We start from the raw sequence: 6,073 nt of genomic DNA on the forward strand, positions 1-6,073 counted from the left end.
GGGAGAGCTCGCGAGAGAGAAGAGAGAGCCAGAGGTAGAAGAAGAGGCCGACAGTGGGCCCTGGGTCCACCTGTCAGCCAGAGAGAGCACTGTGCTCTCGGGTACGACCAGCGTATTTTAGTAATTTAGAATTTATTCTAAATTACTGTATCCGCGTGGAAATATCTCGTTTTTCCCCAACCATAGATATTTTCCCACGCTACGCCAGTGTATTACACTGTGGTTTTACACCACTTATTGCCCTCTCACTATAGCCGCTTTGTTTTTGTGCAGTTGAATGATTTCTTTTGATAAAAACAGTTTTTGTTCAAAACAACTTTTAACAAATCTCGAGGACGAGATTTTTCTTAAGGGGGGTAGTGTTGTGACACCCCAAAATTTTGACCTTGTTTTATTTATTAAAATTTTGCCAGGAAATAAAACTTTTCCATTTGTCAAGATTTACCCTTTGTTATTTTGGATTTTTACCTCTAGTGGAAAAACCTTCAAAGAGTATTGTTGGACTTATATGCCCTCTTTATAAAACAATTCTCTAACAGTGGGTTTAATTGCAAGATTTGTTTTCTCAGAGCTTTATTCTCTCAGAAATGATTTCTTGAATTTGGAGCCTGTTTTGCACTCCAACCACTTGATAAATGCCGTTAAAATTTCCACCAAAATTTGGGGATGTCATGTGATGTTTCCACATCACTTTTATGCAAAAATACCTTTTGGCCATTGGAGATTTTGAGCTCTACACCAACTTTTCCAATCTGGTCCAGTAGGCACTTTTGCACTACAACCCATTTAAATATTTCTTTAAAAATTCTTCCAATTGTTTGGAGGTGTCAGTGGATGCCTACAATTCAACTCTATGCAAAAACCCAGTGATGTTCTTTGAAAAATTTGAGTGAATCACCCTCTTTTGCATTCTGGTCCAATTTGGTGATTTGTACTGCAACCTTATTTTATTTTGCTCTAGTGACCCTGAGCTTTTTCCTACTTGTAGCCCTCCCTTCAAAACCCTTAAGTCCAGGAGAGTGGACTCATTGGAGGTTTTTAAGTGCATGCAATAAACCCTTTTTCTTTCTGTCCAAAACTGGAGTTTTGCAAATCTTGCACTAACAAGTTTCTGGTTTTGCCCATATGATCTTGCCTTCATCATCCACACCTAAAGAGACCCTGATCTGGAGATTTTGGCCACTCCAAGAGTTGCCTAAGTGCACTTGGCATTCTGTCGAGCACTTGGTGTGCACAGTCAGTTTTGGGCATGTTTCCTAGTTTGCACTGTGAACTTGCTCCAATGACCCGGCAACCTTGTCCACTGAACTCCTAGCTGTCTCTATCCTAGTCCTGTTAATTGCCAGCCCCACCCTCGCGCTCTAGACCGCCCTGGCATTTCGTCGAGCAGGATCCGTGCGTGCTCTGGGCGCGCCCAGAGCGCACGTTTTGCACGCGCGCACACTGAGCCGCCGCGCCGCACTGCCGCACTCGACGCGGCCCGTCCCTGGCCCCTGCTCCACTGCTGAACCGCGCACTATGCTCGCTCACTCCCCACGCCACCCCTGGCGCCCTGCAGCGCCGCTGGCAGAGCTCTTGGCAGCACGCCGGCGTCGGCAGCGAACCTCTGACATGGAAGGCGCCGCCCAAGCCACCCCAGCGCGCCAGCTGCCCCCGTGAACAGCCCGGTCTTATCCCGAAGCTCGTCGGCACGCGCTCGTCGCTGCCACGTCGCCCTGCAGCTACAGCACGGCTGTCGCCGGCGATCTTATCCCCAGCCGCCGCGGTCCAACCTCGAGCGCCTATTTAAATGGTCCCCGAACTCGTTCAAGACCTCAGGCGACCTCAGACCCTCCCCGTAGAGCTTCCCTAGCAGTGGATTGACCGGAGAAGACCGTCTTCACCAACTCCGGCCAGTTCGGCCGCCGCCGAACTCCGGTGAAATACGTCGCAGCCAGCCACTCTCTCGCCCAACCAGCGCCACCAGTAGCTTCCCCTTGTCCTTGCGGAGCTGCCCAGCAACCCAACCTCGATCGGAGACCACCGGAGCCCAAAAACCACTTCACCACCGTAGCCCCCTCCTCCGCGGAGCTCGCCGCCGGCGACTCCTTCCACCTCCGACGACCCAGCGACCACCAAGGGGACCACCTCGGTCTGGCCAATCCATCCCTGCCTTCAGATGCCCTCGAGGAGCCGCCGTTCGTCGCCGGCGATCGCCGGAGTCCCGCTCCCGTCGGGCAGAGAAGAGGAGGGAGAGGGAGGAACGGTCCAACCTGACCAGTGGGCCCTCTGGACCCACTGTCAGTGACCCACGCGCCGTCTCCTCTGTTTAAGTGAAAGCGTATACCCATGGAGTACGTCCCCCCTACCCCGAAAGCGTATTCCCCTCGAAGCGTTTTCCTTTTTCTGGTTTTATTAAAAACAAAGTTTTGACCAGACTTTGACCAGCTATAACTTTTAAAATAAAACTCCAAATGAATTGATTCTTTTTCCTACCTCTCCCAAATTTCATCTAGTTTATTTAAAGATTTATTTCAAAAATATTTGAGACAACTTTTTGTACTGTGTTTGAAATATTTGTTATTTGGATATTTTGCAAAATAGGGATAATGGAGAGAAGAGAAAGCTTTCAAAAGTGCATCCTTTGCATACTCTTGAAGGCAAGCATTTCTGGACTCTGGCATAATATTTTGTTGTGGTGTTCTGATACGATTACAACACCATTTGACTTGGAGTATGCGTTATCTTTATGTAACGATAAAGTCTCGTGCATGAGTGCTTTTTGGAGATATTTTGTGGTCAGCAATGGATACGCTAGTGATTTGGATCATCCTCGTGAGCTCCTCATGCATACCGGAAGGAAGCTGGGAAAGTCGTGGTCTTGGGTAGACACGAGCTTGTCCCTAGTCCCTCGTCGAGACGAGTATTTCCGGTATGGCATGGTGAGGCTTGATGAGTGGTGATTTATTCCTTTAATGGTAATATTGTTGGAGGACACTTGGACCACCTGAGTCGGTCGTAAGTCGAGTCTTGATCAGTAGCTTCCCTATTTGTTGGTACCACCACTTGTCCCTGTCGCAGACGGGGTATGGTTCAGTAAGTTGTCAACCCCTTACCAAAGCACACACCGTACAGAGAGGCCATAGTGGAAGATACCGGAGGCCTCCGGTAGGCATGCCACTTGGTCCGGGGGCATGGGTGTTTCCGGTTGGGACCGAGAGGGGGGGCACCCCTTAGAGCGCGCGAATATAAATTTGATCCCATGCTACGTCGAGGTTGTAGCCTCCCCACTTAGAGTTTTGCTTGGCGGGTGTCGTGGGTGATTCCAGACACCGGTGAGTTAAGCTAGTGTGTGCAGGTCAGGCGTGTTTTCAATTAAAAGGCCGTAGGCGGAATTAGTCCCGATGGGCTAAATAAATCCGTTACTCGTGGGTGAACAGTACACCTTCTGCAGAGGTCATATCTTTTGGATAGCCATGTTCATGAGTAAGGACCACAGTCTGAGTGAAATCTAGTAACGGTATTCGGATGGAGAACGATTTAACTAGAACTCAGTGACGGTTTTCGGATGGAGACACGGCTAACTGGATCATAGTAACGGTATTCGGATGGAGAACGAATTAGCTAGAACTCAGTGACGGTCTTCGGATGGAGAAACGGCTAGACTAGATTTTTGTTTATGACCTGTGACATCTGAGGATCATGTTTTAATTTTATTATTAATATGGACTAACCATTTACATTATGTATTTTATTGAGTATCCCTGGGATGGTTCTACCTCCTGGATATTCACTGTGATTATTCTTTTATAAGCCCTTTCTGTGGTGTCGCTCAGACGCCCGACTGCGGCATGCTTGTTGTTTATTTATAAGCCCTTTATGTGGTGTCGCTCAGACGCCCGACTGCGGCATGCCTGTTGTTTATTTATAAGCCCTTTATGTGGTGTCGCTCAGACGCCCGACTGCGGCATGCTTGTTGTTTGATTATCTTTTATAAGCCCTTTCTGTGGTGTCGCTCAGACGCCCGACTGCGGCATCATTAATTTATTTGCAACCTTTCGAGGAGTCATTTTAGACACTCGCTCAGTGCATTTCTTTTACTTCCGTATTGCACGTCCATATTTTCTCTGCACGCATGCATCCTAGATTTCTGTTTACTTCATGGCAGACTTATCATCATAAATGTTTCGGAGTATGATTATCTCCTGTTATATTATACCCGTGTTCTTAATGTTTGCGAGTACATTCAAACGTACTCACTGGCTTGTCCCTGGCTATTGTCTTGGCCAGATTTTCGCGCATGGAGATAAGCATCGCGGTGACAGCCTCGGAACCTACGTATTGACGATAGCAGCCTCGCGAAGATAGGAGTTATCCTGGTCAGCTGTTCTTGTGGGAATGGAGTCCCATAGACGCAGTTGTATCACAGACCGCTTCCGCCATCAACCACTAGAAACCAAATGTTGTACTCCTAGGCCACAATGGTCTTGTACTACATATTTTTGTACCTTGCTTGGAATTCTTGTATCAAGTTGGTCTCTCATCAGCTAACAGTAATCCTGGGGCTGGTGAGCACAAAGGCCGTTTTCTGGGAAATTATTATCCCAAAAATCCGGCCGTGATACTCACCTCCATGGATAACTTCCACGAAGGCACGCTTCATGACAGGCTTGACCCGGGAAGATCTCGTGCGCTGAGCCGTTTCGATGAGGTCGGTGCAGATGTCCGGCTCAGGGCCCGGTTCACCGATCTTGCCAATGAAAACGTGTATGCCACCAAAGGGGACCCGGTACCCGTACTCGATTGAGCCGGCCTCGGGGCCCCAGCCTGCATTGTCGATGTAGAGCTTGTCGCGACGACTCTTGGTTATCCGGCCCACAGCGTAACCCTTGAGTCCTTCGAAGCTGCCCTCCAAGAACTTGAAACCATCGTGCGATAGCGCCACGGTGGGGGCCAACTGTCGTGGTTTTGTCAAGGCAGATGTCCTAGAGAAAGGACTTAGTCGTGGAGCCATCGCTACGGGTTAGCTTGAAGGGGTTAAAGTGGACAAGGGACGCAAGAGAGTTTTATACTAGTTCGGCCCCTTCAATGAAGGTAAAAGCCTATGTCTAGTTGTGATGGAATTGATGGGGTTTCGTTGACCAGGGAGCGAATACGCTTTGCCTGAGTCTCGAGTTGTTGTTCCTGAACCGCCGCCGGGTTGTCCCCTTATATACATGGGTTGACGCCTGTCGGTTTACAGACTCCGTGGCCGGCTCATAATCGTGTCCGGCTCGGTCTCTGCTACGTATATCTTACAACACAAGTTTACATCTCAATGCCGGTTTGTGTCTACATGCCTTAAACCGGCTTTGGGCCCTGGGCCTTCATGGAGCGTCACCGTCTGTCTTCATGGGCTTCAGATACAGATGAACTACTTATGAAGTTAACCCGGCCTCTCCTGGCCGGTTTACGCCCAGTGGTAATATCCCCAACAGTAGTCAACTCCTTGAACTTGTCGAAAACCTTTCGCGACAAGTCGAGCTTTGTAGACAGTAACATTACCATCAGCGTTAGTCTTCTTCTTAAAGATCCATTTATTCTCTATGGCTTGCCGATCATCAGCAAGTCCACCAAAGTCCATACTTTGTTCTCATACATGGATCACATCTCAGATTTCATGGCCTCAAGCCATTTTGCGGAATCTGGGCTCATCATCGCTTCCTCATAGTTCGTAGGTTCGTCATGGTCTAGTAACATGACTTCCAGAACAGGATTACCGTACCACTCTAGTGCGGAACGTGCTCTGGTTGACCTATGAGGTTCGGTAGTAACTTGATCTGAAGTTTCATGATCATTATCATTAGCTTCCTCACTAATTGGGGTAGGCATCACTGGAACTGATTTCTGTGATGAACTACATTCCAATTCAAGAGAAGGTACAATTACCTCATCAAGTTCTACTTTCCTCCCACTCACTTCTTTCCAGAGAAACTCCTTCTCTAGAAAGGATCCATTCTTAGCAACAAAGATCTTGCCTTCGGATCTGTGATAGAAGGTGTACCCAACAGTTTCTTTTGGGTATCCTATGAATAAGCACTTCTCCGATTTGGGT

The sequence above is a fragment of the Triticum aestivum genome, chromosome 4D, assembly GCF_018294505.1.
Source record: "Triticum aestivum cultivar Chinese Spring chromosome 4D, IWGSC CS RefSeq v2.1, whole genome shotgun sequence".
In the NCBI taxonomy this organism is placed as follows: Eukaryota; Viridiplantae; Streptophyta; class Magnoliopsida; order Poales; family Poaceae; genus Triticum; species Triticum aestivum.